Genomic DNA, 20,928 nt, shown 5'->3' with positions numbered 1-20,928 from the left:
AATGAATTTTCAGCACTAAAAAAACGAAACTTCATTAACAGCTAAACCAAACGTTTCCAATGTAAATTTCCACATTTATAGAGTGTAAAAAGGCATCCTGAAGCCTGGGAAGTCATTAATTTGATTGTCCAGTATTTCCCTTATGAGATAATGCCTCACATAGCAAATGTGTACAGTGCGAGCTGAAAATGCATTTTCAGCACTAAAAAACCAAACTTTTATAACAGCTAAACCAAACGTTTCCAATGTAAATTTCCACCTTTATATAGTGTAAAAAGACATCCTGAAGCCTGGGCAGTCATTAATTTGATTGTCCAGTATTTCCCTTATGAGATAATGCCTCACATAGCAAATGTGTACAGCGCGAGCTGAAAATGCATTTACAGCACTAAAAAAACAAACTTTTATAACAGCTAAACCAAACGTTTCCAATGTAAATTTCCACCTTTATATAGTGTAAAAAGACATCCTGAAGCCTGGGCAGTCATTAATTTGATTGTCCAGTATTTCCTTCATGAGATATTGCAACACTTAGAAAAAGTGTACAGCGCCAGCAGACAATGAATTTCCAGCACTAAAAAAACGAAACTTCATTAACAGCTAAACTAAACGTTTCCAATGTAAATTTCCACCTTTATATAGTGTAAAAAGACATCCTGAAGCCTGGGCAGTCATTAATTTGATTGTCCAATATTTCCCTTATGAGATAATGCCTCTCATAGCAAATGTGTACAGCGCGAGCTGAAAATGCATTTACAGCACTAAAAAACCAAACTTTTATAACAGCTAAACCAAACGTTTCCAATGTAAATTTCCACCTTTATATAGTGTAGAAAGGCATCCTGAAGCCTGGAAAGTCATTAATTTGATTGTCCAGTATTTCCTTCATGAGATATTGCAACACTTAGAAAAAGTGTACAGCGCCAGCAGACAATGAATTTTCAGCACTAAAAAAACGAAACTTCATTAACAGCTAAACCAAACGTTTCCAATGTAAATTTCCACATTTATAGAGTGTAAAAAGGCATCCTGAAGCCTGGGAAGTCATTAATTTGATTGTCCAGTATTTCCCTTATGAGATAATGCCTCACATAGCAAATGTGTACAGTGCGAGCTGAAAATGCATTTTCAGCACTAAAAAACCAAACTTTTATAACAGCTAAACCAAACGTTTCCAATGTAAATTTCCACCTTTATATAGTGTAAAAAGACATCCTGAAGCCTGGGCAGTCATTAATTTGATTGTCCAATATTTCCCTTATGAGATAATGCCTCTCATAGCAAATGTGTACAGCGCGAGCTGAAAATGCATTTACAGCACTAAAAAACCAAACTTTTATAACAGCTAAACCAAACGTTTCCAATGTAAATTTCCACCTTTATATAGTGTAAAAAGACATCCTGAAGCCTGGGCAGTCATTAATTTGATTGTCCAATATTTCCCTTATGAGATAATGCCTCTCATAGCAAATGTGTACAGCGCGAGCTGAAAATGCATTTACAGCACTAAAAAAAAAAACTTTTATAACAGCTAAACCAAACGTTTCCAATGTAAATTTCCACCTTTATATAGTGTAAAAAGGCATCCTGAAGCCTGGAAAGTCTTTAATTTGATTGTCCAGTATTTCCTTCATGAGATATTGCAACACTTAGAAAAAGTGTACAGCGCCAGCAGACAATGAATTTTCAGCACTAAAAAAACGAAACTTCATTAACAGCTAAACTAAATGTTTCCAATGTAAATTTCCACCTTTATATAGTGTAAAAAGACATCCTGAAGCCTGGGCAGTCATTAATTTGATTGTCCAATATTTCCCTTATGAGATAATGCCTCTCATAGCAAATGTGTACAGCGCGAGCTGAAAATGCATTTACAGCACTAAAAAACCAAACTTTTATAACAGCTAAACCAAACGTTTCCAATGTAAATTTCCACCTTTATATAGTGTAAAAAGGCATCCTGAAGCCTGGAAAGTCTTTAATTTGATTGTCCAGTATTTCCTTCATGAGATATTGCAACACTTAGAAAAAGTGTACAGCGCCAGCAGACAATGAATTTCCAGCACTAAAAAAACGAAACTTCATTAACAGCTAAACTAAACGTTTCCAATGTAAATTTCCACCTTTATATAGTGTAAAAAGACATCCTGAAGCCTGGGCAGTCATTAATTTGATTGTCCAATATTTCCCTTATGAGATAATGCCTCTCATAGCAAATGTGTACAGCGCGAGCTGAAAATGCATTTACAGCACTAAAAAACCAAACTTTTATAACAGCTAAACCAAACGTTTCCAATGTAAATTTCCACCTTTATATAGTGTAGAAAGGCATCCTGAAGCCTGGAAAGTCATTAATTTGATTGTCCAGTATTTCCTTCATGAGATATTGCAACACTTAGAAAAAGTGTACAGCGCCAGCAGACAATGAATTTTCAGCACTAAAAAAACGAAACTTCATTAACAGCTAAACCAAACGTTTCCAATGTAAATTTCCACATTTATAGAGTGTAAAAAGGCATCCTGAAGCCTGGGAAGTCATTAATTTGATTGTCCAGTATTTCCCTTATGAGATAATGCCTCTCATAGCAAATGTGTACAGCGCGAGCTGAAAATGCATTTACAGCACTAAAAAACCAAACTTTTATAACAGCTAAACCAAACGTTTCCAATGTAAATTTCTACCTTTATATAGTGTAGAAAGGCATCCTGAAGCCTGGAAAGTCATTAATTTGATTGTCCAGTATTTCCTTCATGAGATATTGCAACACTTAGAAAAAGTGTACAGCGCCAGCAGACAATGTTTTTTCAGCACTAAAAAAACGAAACTTCATTAACAGCTAAACCAAACGTTTCCAATGTAAATTTCCACATTTATAGAGTGTAAAAAGGCATCCTGAAGCCTGGGAAGTCATTAATTTGATTGTCCAGTATTTCCCTTATGATATAATGCCTCACATAGCAAATGTGTACAGCGCGAGCTGAAAATGCATTTACAGCACTAAAAAACCAAACTTTTATAACAGCTAAACCAAACGTTTCCAATGTAAATTTCCACCTTTATATAGTGTAGAAAGGCATCCTGAAGCCTGGAAAGTGATTAATTTGATTGTCCAGTATTTCCTTCATGAGATATTGCAACACTTAGAAAAAGTGTACAGCGCCAGCAGACAATGAATTTTCAGCACTAAAAAACCGAAACTTCATTAACAGCTAAACTAAACGTTTCCAATGTAAATTTCCACCTTTATATAGTGTAAAAAGACATCCTGAAGCCTGGGCAGTCATTAATTTGATTGTCCAATATTTCCCTTATGAGATAATGCCTCTCATAGCAAATGTGTACAGCGCGAGCTGAAAATGCATTTACAGCACTAAAAAACCAAACTTTTATAACAGCTAAACCAAACGTTTCCAATGTAAATTTCCACCTTTATATAGTGTAGAAAGGCATCCTGAAGCCTGGAAAGTCATTAATTTGATTGTCCAGTATTTCCTTCATGAGATATTGCAACACTTAGAAAAAGTGTACAGCGCCAGTAGACAATGAATTTTCAGCACTAAAAAAACGATACTTCATTAACAGCTAAACTAAACGTTTCCAATGTAAATTTCCACCTTTATATAGTGTAAAAAGACATCCTGAAGCCTGGGCAGTCATTAATATGATTGTCCAATATTTCCCTTATGAGATAATGCCTCTCATAGCAAATGTGTACAGCGCGAGCTGAAAATGCATTTACAGCACTAAAAAACCAAACTTTTATAACAGCTAAACCAAACGTTTCCAATGTAAATTTCCACCTTTATATAGTGTAAAAAGACATCCTGAAGCCTGGGCAGTCATTAATTTGATTGTCCAGTATTTCCCTTATGAGATAATGCCTCACATAGCAAATGTGTACAGCGCGAGCTGAAAATGCATTTACAGCACTAAAAAAACAAACTTTTATAACAGCTAAACCAAACGTTTCCAATGTAAATTTCCACATTTATAGAGTGTAAAAATGCATCCTGAAGCCTGGGAAGTCATTAATTTGATTGTCCAGTATTTCCCTTATGAGATAATGCCTCACATAGCAAATGTGTACAGTGCGAGCTGAAAATGCATTTTCAGCACTAAAAAACCAAACTTTTATAACAGCTAAACCAAACGTTTCCAATGTAAATTTCCACCTTTATATAGTGTAAAAAGACATCCTGAAGCCTGGGCAGTCATTAATTTGATTGTCCAATATTTCCCTTATGAGATAATGCCTCTCATAGCAAATGTGTACAGCGCGAGCTGAAAATGCATTTACAGCACTAAAAAACCAAACTTTTATAACAGCTAAACCAAACGTTTCCAATGTAAATTTCCACCTTTATATAGTGTAGAAAGGCATCCTGAAGCCTGGAAAGTCATTAATTTGATTGTCCAGTATTTCCTTCATGAGATATTGCAACACTTAGAAAAAGTGTACAGCGCCAGCAGACAATGAATTTTCAGCACTAAAAAAACGAAACTTCATTAACAGCTAAACCAAACGTTTCCAATGTAAATTTCCACATTTATAGAGTGTAAAAAGGCATCCTGAAGCCTGGGAAGTCATTAATTTGATTGTCCAGTATTTCCCTTATGAGATAATGCCTCACATAGCAAATGTGTACAGTGCGAGCTGAAAATGCATTTACAGCACTAAAAAAACAAACTTTTATAACAGCTAAACCAAACGTTTCCAATGTAAATTTCCACCTTTATATAGTGTAGAAAGGCATCCTGAAGCCTGGAAAGTCATTAATTTGATTGTCCAGTATTTCCTTCATGAGATATTGCAACACTTAGAAAAAGTGTACAGCGCCAGCAGACAATGAATTTTCAGCACTAAATAAACGAAACTTCATTAACAGCTAAAGTAAACGTTTCCAATGTAAATTTCCACCTTTATATAGTGTAAAAAGACATCCTGAAGCCTGGGCAGTCATTAATTTGATTGTCCAATATTTCCCTTATGAGATAATGCCTCTCATAGCAAATGTGTACAGTGCGAGCTGAAAATGCATTTACAGCACTAAAAAAACAAACTTTTATAACAGCTAAACCAAACGTTTCCAATGTAAATTTCCACCTTTATATAGTGTAAAAAGACATCCTGAAGCCTGGGCAGTCATTAATTTGATTGTCCAATATTTCCCTTATGAGATAATGCCTCTCATAGCAAATGTGTACAGCGCGAGCTGAAAATGCATTTACAGCACTAAAAAACCAAACTTTTATAACAGCTAAACCAAACGTTTCCAATGTAAATTTCCACCTTTATATAGTGTAGAAAGGCATCCTGAAGCCTGGAAAGTCATTAATTTGATTGTCCAGTATTTCCTTCATGAGATATTGCAACACTTAGAAAAAGTGTACAGCGCCAGCAGACAATGAATTTTCAGCACTAAAAAAAACGAAACTTCATTAACAGCTAAACCAAACGTTTCCAATGTAAATTTCCACATTTATAGAGTGTAAAAAGGCATCCTGAAGCCTGGGAAGTCATTAATTTGATTGTCCAGTATTTCCCTTATGAGATAATGCCTCACATAGCAAATGTGTACAGTGCGAGCTGAAAATGCATTTACAGCACTAAAAAAACAAACTTTTATAACAGCTAAACCAAACGTTTCCAATGTAAATTTCCACCTTTATATAGTGTAGAAAGGCATCCTGAAGCCTGGAAAGTCATTAATTTGATTGTCCAGTATTTCCTTCATGAGATATTGCAACACTTAGAAAAAGTGTACAGCGCCAGCAGACAATGAATTTTCAGCACTAAATAAACGAAACTTCATTAACAGCTAAAGTAAACGTTTCCAATGTAAATTTCCACCTTTATATAGTGTAAAAAGACATCCTGAAGCCTGGGCAGTCATTAATTTGATTGTCCAATATTTCCCTTATGAGATAATGCCTCTCATAGCAAATGTGTACAGTGCGAGCTGAAAATGCATTTACAGCACTAAAAAAACAAACTTTTATAACAGCTAAACCAAACGTTTCCAATGTAAATTTCCACCTTTATATAGTGTAAAAAGACATCCTGAAGCCTGGGCAGTCATTAATTTGATTGTCCAATATTTCCCTTATGAGATAATGCCTCTCATTGCAAATGTGTACAGCGCGAGCTGAAAATGCATTTTCAGCACTAAAAAACCAAACTTTTATAACACCTAAACCAAACGTTTCCAATGTAAATTTCCTCCTTTATATAGTGTAAAAAGACATCCTGAAGCCTGGGCAGTCATTAATTTGATTGTCCAATATTTCCCTTATGAGATAATGCCTCTCATAGCAAATGTGTACAGCGCGAGCTGAAAATGCATTTACAGCACTAAAAAACCAAACTTTTATAACAGCTAAACCAAACGTTTCCAATGTAAATTTCCACCTTTATATAGTGTAGAAAGGCATCCTGAAGCCTGGAAAGTCATTAATTTGATTGTCCAGTATTTCCTTCATGAGATATTGCAACATTTAGAAAAAGTGTACAGCGCCAGCAGACAATGAATTTTCAGCACTAAAAAAACGAAACTTCATTAACAGCTAAACTAAACGTTTCCAATGTAAATTTCCACCTTTATATAGTGTAAAAAGACATCCTGAAGCCCGGGCAGCCATTAATTTGATTGTCCAATATTTCCCTTATGAGATAATGCCTCTCATAGCAAATGTGTACAGCGCGAGCTGAAAATGCATTTACAGCACTAAAAAACCAAACTTTTATAACAGCTAAACCAAACGTTTCCAATGTAAATTTCCACCTTTATATAGTGTAAAAAGACATCCTGAAGCCTGGGCAGTCATTAATTTGATTGTCCAATATTTCCCTTATGAGATAATGCCTCTCATAGCAAATGTGTACAGCGCGAGCTGAAAATGCATTTACAGCACTAAAAAAACAAACTTTTATAACAGCTAAACCAAACGTTTCCAATGTAAATTTCCACCTTTATATAGTGTAGAAAGGCATCCTGAAGCCTGGAAAGTCATTAATTTGATTGTCCAGTATTTCCTTCATGAGATATTGCAACACTTAGAAAAAGTGTACAGCGCCAGCAGACAATGAATTTTCAGCACTAAAAAAACGAAACTTCATTAACAGCTAAACTAAATGTTTCCAATGTAAATTTCCACCTTTATATAGTGTAAAAAGACATCCTGAAGCCTGGGCAGTCATTAATTTGATTGTCCAATATTTCCCTTATGAGATAATGCCTCTCATAGCAAATGTGTACAGCGCGAGCTGAAAATGCATTTACAGCACTAAAAAACCAAACTTTTATAACAGCTAAACCAAACGTTTCCAATGTAAATTTCCACCTTTATATAGTGTAAAAAGGCATCCTGAAGCCTGGAAAGTCTTTAATTTGATTGTCCAGTATTTCCTTCATGAGATATTGCAACACTTAGAAAAAGTGTACAGCGCCAGCAGACAATGAATTTCCAGCACTAAAAAAACGAAACTTCATTAACAGCTAAACTAAACGTTTCCAATGTAAATTTCCACCTTTATATAGTGTAAAAAGACATCCTGAAGCCTGGGCAGTCATTAATTTGATTGTCCAATATTTCCCTTATGAGATAATGCCTCTCATAGCAAATGTGTACAGCGCGAGCTGAAAATGCATTTACAGCACTAAAAAACCAAACTTTTATAACAGCTAAACCAAACGTTTCCAATGTAAATTTCCACCTTTATATAGTGTAGAAAGGCATCCTGAAGCCTGGAAAGTCATTAATTTGATTGTCCAGTATTTCCTTCATGAGATATTGCAACACTTAGAAAAAGTGTACAGCGCCAGCAGACAATGAATTTTCAGCACTAAAAAAACGAAACTTCATTAACAGCTAAACCAAACGTTTCCAATGTAAATTTCCACATTTATAGAGTGTAAAAAGGCATCCTGAAGCCTGGGAAGTCATTAATTTGATTGTCCAGTATTTCCCTTATGAGATAATGCCTCACATAGCAAATGTGTACAGTGCGAGCTGAAAATGCATTTTCAGCACTAAAAAACCAAACTTTTATAACAGCTAAACCAAACGTTTCCAATGTAAATTTCCACCTTTATATAGTGTAAAAAGACATCCTGAAGCCTGGGCAGTCATTAATTTGATTGTCCAGTATTTCCCTTATGAGATAATGCCTCACATAGCAAATGTGTACAGCGCGAGCTGAAAATGCATTTACAGCACTAAAAAAACAAACTTTTATAACAGCTAAACCAAACGTTTCCAATGTAAATTTCCACATTTATAGAGTGTAAAAATGCATCCTGAAGCCTGGGAAGTCATTAATTTGATTGTCCAGTATTTCCCTTATGAGATAATGCCTCACATAGCAAATGTGTACAGTGCGAGCTGAAAATGCATTTTCAGCACTAAAAAACCAAACTTTTATAACAGCTAAACCAAACGTTTCCAATGTAAATTTCCACCTTTATATAGTGTAAAAAGACATCCTGAAGCCTGGGCAGTCATTAATTTGATTGTCCAATATTTCCCTTATGAGATAATGCCTCTCATAGCAAATGTGTACAGCGCGAGCTGAAAATGCATTTACAGCACTAAAAAACCAAACTTTTATAACAGCTAAACCAAACGTTTCCAATGTAAATTTCCACCTTTATATAGTGTAAAAAGACATCCTGAAGCCTGGGCAGTCATTAATTTGATTGTCCAATATTTCCCTTATGAGATAATGCCTCTCATAGCAAATGTGTACAGCGCGAGCTGAAAATGCATTTACAGCACTAAAAAAACAAACTTTTATAACAGCTAAACCAAACGTTTCCAATGTAAATTTCCACCTTTATATAGTGTAGAAAGGCATCCTGAAGCCTGGAAAGTCATTAATTTGATTGTCCAGTATTTCCTTCATGAGATATTGCAACACTTAGAAAAAGTGTACAGCGCCAGCAGACAATGAATTTTCAGCACTAAAAAAACGAAACTTCATTAACAGCTAAACTAAATGTTTCCAATGTAAATTTCCACCTTTATATAGTGTAAAAAGACATCCTGAAGCCTGGGCAGTCATTAATTTGATTGTCCAATATTTCCCTTATGAGATAATGCCTCTCATAGCAAATGTGTACAGCGCGAGCTGAAAATGCATTTACAGCACTAAAAAACCAAACTTTTATAACAGCTAAACCAAACGTTTCCAATGTAAATTTCCACCTTTATATAGTGTAAAAAGGCATCCTGAAGCCTGGAAAGTCTTTAATTTGATTGTCCAGTATTTCCTTCATGAGATATTGCAACACTTAGAAAAAGTGTACAGCGCCAGCAGACAATGAATTTCCAGCACTAAAAAAACGAAACTTCATTAACAGCTAAACTAAACGTTTCCAATGTAAATTTCCACCTTTATATAGTGTAAAAAGACATCCTGAAGCCTGGGCAGTCATTAATTTGATTGTCCAATATTTCCCTTATGAGATAATGCCTCTCATAGCAAATGTGTACAGCGCGAGCTGAAAATGCATTTACAGCACTAAAAAACCAAACTTTTATAACAGCTAAACCAAACGTTTCCAATGTAAATTTCCACCTTTATATAGTGTAGAAAGGCATCCTGAAGCCTGGAAAGTCATTAATTTGATTGTCCAGTATTTCCTTCATGAGATATTGCAACACTTAGAAAAAGTGTACAGCGCCAGCAGACAATGAATTTTCAGCACTAAAAAAACGAAACTTCATTAACAGCTAAACCAAACGTTTCCAATGTAAATTTCCACATTTATAGAGTGTAAAAAGGCATCCTGAAGCCTGGGAAGTCATTAATTTGATTGTCCAGTATTTCCCTTATGAGATAATGCCTCACATAGCAAATGTGTACAGTGCGAGCTGAAAATGCATTTTCAGCACTAAAAAACCAAACTTTTATAACAGCTAAACCAAACGTTTCCAATGTAAATTTCCACCTTTATATAGTGTAAAAAGACATCCTGAAGCCTGGGCAGTCATTAATTTGATTGTCCAGTATTTCCCTTATGAGATAATGCCTCACATAGCAAATGTGTACAGCGCGAGCTGAAAATGCATTTACAGCACTAAAAAAACAAACTTTTATAACAGCTAAACCAAACGTTTCCAATGTAAATTTCCACCTTTATATAGTGTAAAAAGACATCCTGAAGCCTGGGCAGTCATTAATTTGATTGTCCAGTATTTCCTTCATGAGATATTGCAACACTTAGAAAAAGTGTACAGCGCCAGCAGACAATGAATTTCCAGCACTAAAAAAACGAAACTTCATTAACAGCTAAACTAAACGTTTCCAATGTAAATTTCCACCTTTATATAGTGTAAAAAGACATCCTGAAGCCTGGGCAGTCATTAATTTGATTGTCCAATATTTCCCTTATGAGATAATGCCTCTCATAGCAAATGTGTACAGCGCGAGCTGAAAATGCATTTACAGCACTAAAAAACCAAACTTTTATAACAGCTAAACCAAACGTTTCCAATGTAAATTTCCACCTTTATATAGTGTAGAAAGGCATCCTGAAGCCTGGAAAGTCATTAATTTGATTGTCCAGTATTTCCTTCATGAGATATTGCAACACTTAGAAAAAGTGTACAGCGCCAGCAGACAATGAATTTTCAGCACTAAAAAAACGAAACTTCATTAACAGCTAAACCAAACGTTTCCAATGTAAATTTCCACATTTATAGAGTGTAAAAAGGCATCCTGAAGCCTGGGAAGTCATTAATTTGATTGTCCAGTATTTCCCTTATGAGATAATGCCTCACATAGCAAATGTGTACAGTGCGAGCTGAAAATGCATTTTCAGCACTAAAAAACCAAACTTTTATAACAGCTAAACCAAACGTTTCCAATGTAAATTTCCACCTTTATATAGTGTAAAAAGACATCCTGAAGCCTGGGCAGTCATTAATTTGATTGTCCAATATTTCCCTTATGAGATAATGCCTCTCATAGCAAATGTGTACAGCGCGAGCTGAAAATGCATTTACAGCACTAAAAAACCAAACTTTTATAACAGCTAAACCAAACGTTTCCAATGTAAATTTCCACCTTTATATAGTGTAAAAAGACATCCTGAAGCCTGGGCAGTCATTAATTTGATTGTCCAATATTTCCCTTATGAGATAATGCCTCTCATAGCAAATGTGTACAGCGCGAGCTGAAAATGCATTTACAGCACTAAAAAAAAAAACTTTTATAACAGCTAAACCAAACGTTTCCAATGTAAATTTCCACCTTTATATAGTGTAAAAAGGCATCCTGAAGCCTGGAAAGTCTTTAATTTGATTGTCCAGTATTTCCTTCATGAGATATTGCAACACTTAGAAAAAGTGTACAGCGCCAGCAGACAATGAATTTTCAGCACTAAAAAAACGAAACTTCATTAACAGCTAAACTAAATGTTTCCAATGTAAATTTCCACCTTTATATAGTGTAAAAAGACATCCTGAAGCCTGGGCAGTCATTAATTTGATTGTCCAATATTTCCCTTATGAGATAATGCCTCTCATAGCAAATGTGTACAGCGCGAGCTGAAAATGCATTTACAGCACTAAAAAACCAAACTTTTATAACAGCTAAACCAAACGTTTCCAATGTAAATTTCCACCTTTATATAGTGTAAAAAGGCATCCTGAAGCCTGGAAAGTCTTTAATTTGATTGTCCAGTATTTCCTTCATGAGATATTGCAACACTTAGAAAAAGTGTACAGCGCCAGCAGACAATGAATTTCCAGCACTAAAAAAACGAAACTTCATTAACAGCTAAACTAAACGTTTCCAATGTAAATTTCCACCTTTATATAGTGTAAAAAGACATCCTGAAGCCTGGGCAGTCATTAATTTGATTGTCCAATATTTCCCTTATGAGATAATGCCTCTCATAGCAAATGTGTACAGCGCGAGCTGAAAATGCATTTACAGCACTAAAAAACCAAACTTTTATAACAGCTAAACCAAACGTTTCCAATGTAAATTTCCACCTTTATATAGTGTAGAAAGGCATCCTGAAGCCTGGAAAGTCATTAATTTGATTGTCCAGTATTTCCTTCATGAGATATTGCAACACTTAGAAAAAGTGTACAGCGCCAGCAGACAATGAATTTTCAGCACTAAAAAAACGAAACTTCATTAACAGCTAAACCAAACGTTTCCAATGTAAATTTCCACATTTATAGAGTGTAAAAAGGCATCCTGAAGCCTGGGAAGTCATTAATTTGATTGTCCAGTATTTCCCTTATGAGATAATGCCTCTCATAGCAAATGTGTACAGCGCGAGCTGAAAATGCATTTACAGCACTAAAAAACCAAACTTTTATAACAGCTAAACCAAACGTTTCCAATGTAAATTTCTACCTTTATATAGTGTAGAAAGGCATCCTGAAGCCTGGAAAGTCATTAATTTGATTGTCCAGTATTTCCTTCATGAGATATTGCAACACTTAGAAAAAGTGTACAGCGCCAGCAGACAATGTTTTTTCAGCACTAAAAAAACGAAACTTCATTAACAGCTAAACCAAACGTTTCCAATGTAAATTTCCACATTTATAGAGTGTAAAAAGGCATCCTGAAGCCTGGGAAGTCATTAATTTGATTGTCCAGTATTTCCCTTATGATATAATGCCTCACATAGCAAATGTGTACAGCGCGAGCTGAAAATGCATTTACAGCACTAAAAAACCAAACTTTTATAACAGCTAAACCAAACGTTTCCAATGTAAATTTCCACCTTTATATAGTGTAGAAAGGCATCCTGAAGCCTGGAAAGTGATTAATTTGATTGTCCAGTATTTCCTTCATGAGATATTGCAACACTTAGAAAAAGTGTACAGCGCCAGCAGACAATGAATTTTCAGCACTAAAAAACCGAAACTTCATTAACAGCTAAACTAAACGTTTCCAATGTAAATTTCCACCTTTATATAGTGTAAAAAGACATCCTGAAGCCTGGGCAGTCATTAATTTGATTGTCCAATATTTCCCTTATGAGATAATGCCTCTCATAGCAAATGTGTACAGCGCGAGCTGAAAATGCATTTACAGCACTAAAAAACCAAACTTTTATAACAGCTAAACCAAACGTTTCCAATGTAAATTTCCACCTTTATATAGTGTAGAAAGGCATCCTGAAGCCTGGAAAGTCATTAATTTGATTGTCCAGTATTTCCTTCATGAGATATTGCAACACTTAGAAAAAGTGTACAGCGCCAGCAGACAATGAATTTCCAGCACTAAAAAAACGAAACTTCATTAACAGCTAAACTAAACGTTTCCAATGTAAATTTCCACCTTTATATAGTGTAAAAAGACATCCTGAAGCCTGGGCAGTCATTAATTTGATTGTCCAATATTTCCCTTATGAGATAATGCCTCTCATAGCAAATGTGTACAGCGCGAGCTGAAAATGCATTTACAGCACTAAAAAAACAAACTTTTATAACAGCTAAACCAAACGTTTCCAATGTAAATTTCCACCTTTATATAGTGTAGAAAGGCATCATGAAGCCTGGAAAGTCATTAATTTGATTGTCCAGTATTTCCTTCATGAGATATTGCAACACTTAGAAAAAGTGTACAGCGCCAGCAGACAATGAATTTTCAGCACTAAAAAAACGAAACTTCATTAACAGCTAAACCAAACGTTTCCAATGTAAATTTCCACATTTATAGAGTGTAAAAAGGCATCCTGAAGCCTGGGAAGTCATTAATTTGATTGTCCAGTATTTCCCTTATGAGATAATGCCTCACATAGCAAATGTGTACAGTGCGAGCTGAAAATGCATTTTCAGCACTAAAAAACCAAACTTTTATAACAGCTAAACCAAACGTTTCCAATGTAAATTTCCACCTTTATATAGTGTAAAAAGACATCCTGAAGCCTGGGCAGTCATTAATTTGATTGTCCAGTATTTCCCTTATGAGATAATGCCTCACATAGCAAATGTGTACAGCGCGAGCTGAAAATGCATTTACAGCACTAAAAAAACAAACTTTTATAACAGCTAAACCAAACGTTTCCAATGTAAATTTCCACATTTATAGAGTGTAAAAATGCATCCTGAAGCCTGGGAAGTCATTAATTTGATTGTCCAGTATTTCCCTTATGAGATAATGCCTCACATAGCAAATGTGTACAGTGCGAGCTGAAAATGTATTTTCAGCACTAAAAAACCAAACTTTTATAACAGCTAAACCAAACGTTTCCAATGTAAATTTCCACCTTTATATAGTGTAAAAAGACATCCTGAAGCCTGGGCAGTCATTAATTTGATTGTCCAATATTTCCCTTATGAGATAATGCCTCTCATAGCAAATGTGTACAGCGCGAGCTGAAAATGCATTTACAGCACTAAAAAACCAAACTTTTATAACAGCTAAACCAAACGTTTCCAATGTAAATTTCCACCTTTATATAGTGTAGAAAGGCATCCTGAAGCCTGGAAAGTCATTAATTTGATTGTCCAGTATTTCCTTCATGAGATATTGCAACACTTAGAAAAAGTGTACAGCGCCAGTAGACAATGAATTTTCAGCACTAAAAAAACGATACTTCATTAACAGCTAAACTAAACGTTTCCAATGTAAATTTCCACCTTTATATAGTGTAAAAAGACATCCTGAAGCCTGGGCAGTCATTAATATGATTGTCCAATATTTCCCTTATGAGATAATGCCTCTCATAGCAAATGTGTACAGTGCGAGCTGAAAATGCATTTACAGCACTAAAAAACCAAACTTTTATAACAGCTAAACCAAACGTTTCCAATGTAAATTTCCACCTTTATATAGTGTAAAAAGACATCCTGAAGCCTGGGCAGTCATTAATTTGATTGTCCAATATTTCCCTTATGAGATAATGCCTCTCATAGCAAATGTGTACAGTGCGAGCTGAAAATGCATTTACAGCACTAAAAAAACAAACTTTTATAACAGCTAAACCAAACGTTTCCAATGTAAATTTCCACCTTTATATAGTGTAAAAAGACATCCTGAAGCCTGGGAAGTCATTAATTTGATTGTCCAATATTTCCCTTATGAGATAATGCCTCTCATAGCAAATGTGTACAGCGCGAGCTGAAAATGCATTTACAGCACTAAAAAACCAAACTTTTATAACAGCTAAACCAAACGTTTCCAATGTAAATTTCCACCTTTATATAGTGTAGAAAGGCATCCTGAAGCCTGGAAAGTCATTAATTTGATTGTCCAGTATTTCCTTCATGAGATATTGCAACACTTAGAAAAAGTGTACAGCGCCAGCAGACAATGAATTTTCAGCACTAAAAAAACGAAACTTCATTAACAGCTAAACCAAACGTTTCCAATGTAAATTTCCACATTTATAGAGTGTAAAAAGGCATCCTGAAGCCTGGGAAGTCATTAATTTGATTGTCCAGTATTTCCCTTATGAGATAATGCCTCACATAGCAAATGTGTACAGTGCGAGCTGAAAATGCATTTACAGCACTAAAAAAACAAACTTTTATAACAGCTAAACCAAACGTTTCCAATGTAAATTTCCACCTTTATATAGTGTAGAAAGGCATCCTGAAGCCTGGAAAGTCATTAATTTGATTGTCCAGTATTTCCTTCATGAGATATTGCAACACTTAGAAAAAGTGTACAGCGCCAGCAGACAATGAATTTTCAGCACTAAATAAACGAAACTTCATTAACAGCTAAAGTAAACGTTTCCAATGTAAATTTCCACCTTTATATAGTGTAAAAAGACATCCTGAAGCCTGGGCAGTCATTAATTTGATTGTCCAATATTTCCCTTATGAGATAATGCCTCTCATAGCAAATGTGTACAGTGCGAGCTGAAAATGCATTTACAGCACTAAAAAAACAAACTTTTATAACAGCTAAACCAAACGTTTCCAATGTAAATTTCCACCTTTATATAGTGTAAAAAGACATCCTGAAGCCTGGGCAGTCATTAATTTGATTGTCCAATATTTCCCTTATGAGATAATGCCTCTCATAGCAAATGTGTACAGCGCGAGCTGAAAATGCATTTACAGCACTAAAAAACCAAACTTTTATAACAGCTAAACCAAACGTTTCCAATGTAAATTTCCACCTTTATATAGTGTAGAAAGGCATCCTGAAGCCTGGAAAGTCATTAATTTGATTGTCCAGTATTTCCTTCATGAGATATTGCAACACTTAGAAAAAGTGTACAGCGCCAGCAGACAATGAATTTTCAGCACTAAAAAAAACGAAACTTCATTAACAGCTAAACCAAACGTTTCCAATGTAAATTTCCACATTTATAGAGTGTAAAAAGGCATCCTGAAGCCTGGGAAGTCATTAATTTGATTGTCCAGTATTTCCCTTATGAGATAATGCCTCACATAGCAAATGTGTACAGTGCGAGCTGAAAATGCATTTACAGCACTAAAAAAACAAACTTTTATAACAGCTAAACCAAACGTTTCCAATGTAAATTTCCACATTTATAGAGTGTAAAAATGCATCCTGAAGCCTGGGAAGTCATTAATTTGATTGTCCAGTATTTCCCTTATGAGATAATGCCTCACATAGCAAATGTGTACAGTGCGAGCTGAAAATGTATTTTCAGCACTAAAAAACCAAACTTTTATAACAGCTAAACCAAACGTTTCCAATGTAAATTTCCACCTTTATATAGTGTAAAAAGACATCCTGAAGCCTGGGCAGTCATTAATTTGATTGTCCAATATTTCCCTTATGAGATAATGCCTCTCATAGCAAATGTGTACAGCGCGAGCTGAAAATGCATTTACAGCACTAAAAAACCAAACTTTTATAACAGCTAAACCAAACGTTTCCAATGTAAATTTCCACCTTTATATAGTGTAGAAAGGCATCCTGAAGCCTGGAAAGTCATTAATTTGATTGTCCAGTATTTCCTTCATGAGATATTGCAACACTTAGAAAAAGTGTACAGCGCCAGTAGACAATGAATTTTCAGCACTAAAAAAACGATACTTCATTAACAGCTAAACTAAACGTTTCCAATGTAAATTTCCACCTTTATATAGTGTAAAAAGACATCCTGAAGCCTGGGCAGTCATTAATATGATTGTCCAATATTTCCCTTATGAGATAATGCCTCTCATAGCAAATGTGTACAGTGCGAGCTGAAAATGCATTTACAGCACTAAAAAACCAAACTTTTATAACAGCTAAACCAAACGTTTCCAATGTAAATTTCCACCTTTATATAGTGTAAAAAGACATCCTGAAGCCTGGGCAGTCATTAATTTGATTGTCCAGTATTTCCCTTATGAGATAATGCCTCACATAGCAAATGTGTACAGCGCGAGCTGAAAATGCATTTACAGCACTAAAAAAACAAACTTTTATAACAGCTAAACCAAACGTTTCCAATGTAAATTTCCACATTTATAGAGTGTAAAAATGCATCCTGAAGCCTGGGAAGTCATTAATTTGATTGTCCAGTATTTCCCTTATGAGATAATGCCTCACATAGCAAATGTGTACAGTGCGAGCTGAAAATGCATTTTCAGCACTAAAAAACCAAACTTTTATAACAGCTAAACCAAACGTTTCCAATGTAAATTTCCACCTTTATATAGTGTAAAAAGACATCCTGAAGCCTGGGCAGTCATTAATTTGATTGTCCAATATTTCCCTTATGAGATAATGCCTCTCATAGCAAATGTGTACAGCGCGAGCTGAAAATGCATTTACAGCACTAAAAAAACAAACTTTTATAACAGCTAAACCAAACGTTTCCAATGTAAATTTCCACCTTTATATAGTGTAGAAAGGCATCCTGGAGCCTGGAAAGTCATTAATTTGATTGTCCAGTATTTCCTTCATGAGATATTGCAACACTTAGAAAAAGTGTACAGCGCCAGCAGACAATGAATTTTCAGCACTAAAAAAACCAAACTTTTATAACAGCTAAACCAAACGTTTCCAATGTAAATTTCCACCTTTATATAGTGTAAAAAGGCATCCTGAAGCCTGGGAAGTCATTAATTTGATTGTCCAGTATTTCCCTTATGAGATAATGCCTCACATAGCAAATGTGTACAGTGCGAGCTGAAAATGCATTTTCAGCACTAAAAAAACAAACTTATATAACACCTAAACCAAACGTTTCCAATGTAAATTTCCACCTTTATATAGTGTAAAAAGACATCCTGAAGCCTGGGCAGTCATTAATTTGATTGTCCAATATTTCCCTTATGAGATAATGCCTCTCATAGCAAATGTGTACAGCGCGAGCTGAAAATGCATTTACAGCACTAAAAAACCAAACTTTTATAACAGCTAAACCAAACGTTTCCAATGTAAATTTCCACCTTTATATAGTGTAAAAATACATCCTGAAGCCTGGGCAGTCATTAATTTGATTGTCCAATATTTCCCTTATGAGATAATGCCTCTCATAGCAAATGTGTACAGCGCGAGCTGAAAATGCATTTTCAGCACTAAAAAACCAAACTTTTATAACAGCTAAACCAAACGTTTCAAATGTAAATTTCCACCTTTATATAGTGTAAAAAGACATCCTGAAGCCTGGGCAGTCATTAATTTGATTGTCCAATATTTCCCTTATGAGATAATGCCTCTCATAGCAAATGTGTACAGTGCGAGCTGAAAATGCATTTACAGCACTAAAAAAACAAACTTTTATAACAGCTAAACCAAACGTTTCCAATGTAAATTTCCACCTTTATATAGTGTAAAAAGACATCCTGAAGCCTGGGCAGTCATTAATTTGATTGTCCAATATTTCCCTTATGAGATAATGCCTCTCATAGCAAATGTGTACAGTGCGAGCTGAAAATGCATTTACAGCACTAAAAAAACAAACTTTTATAACAGCTAAACCAAACGTTTCCAATGTAAATTTCCACCTTTATATAGTGTAAAAAGACATCCTGAAGCCTGGGCAGTCATTAATTTGATTGTCCAATATTTCCCTTATGAGATAATGCCTCTCATAGCAAATGTGTACAGCGCGAGCTGAAAATGCATTTACAGCACTAAAAAACCAAACTTTTATAACAGCTAAACCAAACGTTTCCAATGTAAATTTCCACCTTTATATAGTGTAGAAAGGCATCCTGAAGCCTGGAAAGTCATTAATTTGATTGTCCAGTATTTCCTTCATGAGATATTGCAACACTTAGAAAAAGTGTACAGCGCCAGCAGACAATGAATTTTCAGCACTAAAAAAACGAAACTTCATTAACAGCTAAACCAAACGTTTCCAATGTAAATTTCCACATTTATAGAGTGTAAAAAGGCATCCTGAAGCCTGGGAAGTCATTAATTTGATTGTCCAGTATTTCCCTTATGAGATAATGCCTCACATAGCAAATGTGTACAGTGCGAGCTGAAAATGCATTTACAGCACTAAAAAAACAAACTTTTATAACAGCTAAACCAAACGTTTCCAATGTAAATTTCCACCTTTATATAGTGTAGAAAGGCATCCTGAAGCCTGGAAAGTCATTAATTTGATTGTCCAGTATTTCCTTCATGAGATATTGCAACACTTAGAAAAAGTGTACAGCGCCAGCAGACAATGAATTTTCAGCACTAAATAAACGAAACTTCATTAACAGCTAAAGTAAACGTTTCCAATGTAAATTTCCACCTTTATATAGTGTAAAAAGACATCCTGAAGCCTGGGCAGTCATTAATTTGATTGTCCAATATTTCCCTTATGAGATAATGCCTCTCATAGCAAATGTGTACAGTGCGAGCTGAAAATGCATTTACAGCACTAAAAAAACAAACTTTTATAACAGCTAAACCAAACGTTTCCAATGTAAATTTCCACCTTTATATAGTGTAAAAAGACATCCTGAAGCCTGGGCAGTCATTAATTTGATTGTCCAATATTTCCCTTATGAGATAATGCCTCTCATAGCAAATGTGTACAGCGCGAGCTGAAAATGCATTTACAGCACTAAAAAACCAAACTTTTATAACAGCTAAACCAAACGTTTCCAATGTAAATTTCCACCTTTATATAGTGTAGAAAGGCATCCTGAAGCCTGGAAAGTCATTAATTTGATTGTCCAGTATTTCCTTCATGAGATATTGCAACACTTAGAAAAAGTGTACAGCGCCAGCAGACAATGAATTTTCAGCACTAAAAAAAACGAAACTTCATTAACAGCTAAACCAAACGTTTCCAATGTAAATTTCCACATTTATAGAGTGTAAAAAGGCATCCTGAAGCCTGGGAAGTCATTAATTTGATTGTCCAGTATTTCCCTTATGAGATAATGCCTCACATAGCAAATGTGTACAGTGCGAGCTGAAAATGCATTTACAGCACTAAAAAAACAAACTTTTATAACAGCTAAACCAAACGTTTCCAATGTAAATTTCCACCTTTATATAGTGTAGAAAGGCATCCTGAAGCCTGGAAAGTCATTAATTTGATTGTCCAGTATTTCCTTCATGAGATATTGCAACACTTAGAAAAAGTGTACAGCGCCAGCAGACAATGAATTTTCAGCACTAAATAAACGAAACTTCATTAACAGCTAAAGTAAACGTTTCCAATGTAAATTTCCACCTTTATATAGTGTAAAAAGACATCCTGAAGCCTGGGCAGTCATTAATTTGATTGTCCAATATTTCCCTTATGAGATAATGCCTCTCATAGCAAATGTGTACAGTGCGAGCTGAAAATGCATTTACAGCACTAAAAAAACAAACTTTTATAACAGCTAAACCAAACGTTTCCAATGTAAATTTCCACCTTTATATAGTGTAAAAAGACATCCTGAAGCCTGGGCAGTCATTAATTTGATTGTCCAATATTTCCCTTATGAGATAATGCCTCTCATTGCAAATGTGTACAGCGCGAGCTGAAAATGCATTTTCAGCACTAAAAAACCAAACTTTTATAACACCTAAACCAAACGTT

The sequence above is a fragment of the Idiotropiscis lumnitzeri genome, unplaced genomic scaffold, assembly GCF_059441095.1.
Source record: "Idiotropiscis lumnitzeri isolate Australia: NSW breed Sydney's pygmy pipehorse unplaced genomic scaffold, RoL_Ilum_1.0 HiC_scaffold_149, whole genome shotgun sequence".
Classification (NCBI taxonomy): domain Eukaryota; kingdom Metazoa; phylum Chordata; class Actinopteri; order Syngnathiformes; family Syngnathidae; genus Idiotropiscis; species Idiotropiscis lumnitzeri.
This window is presented reverse-complemented; position numbering follows the sequence as displayed.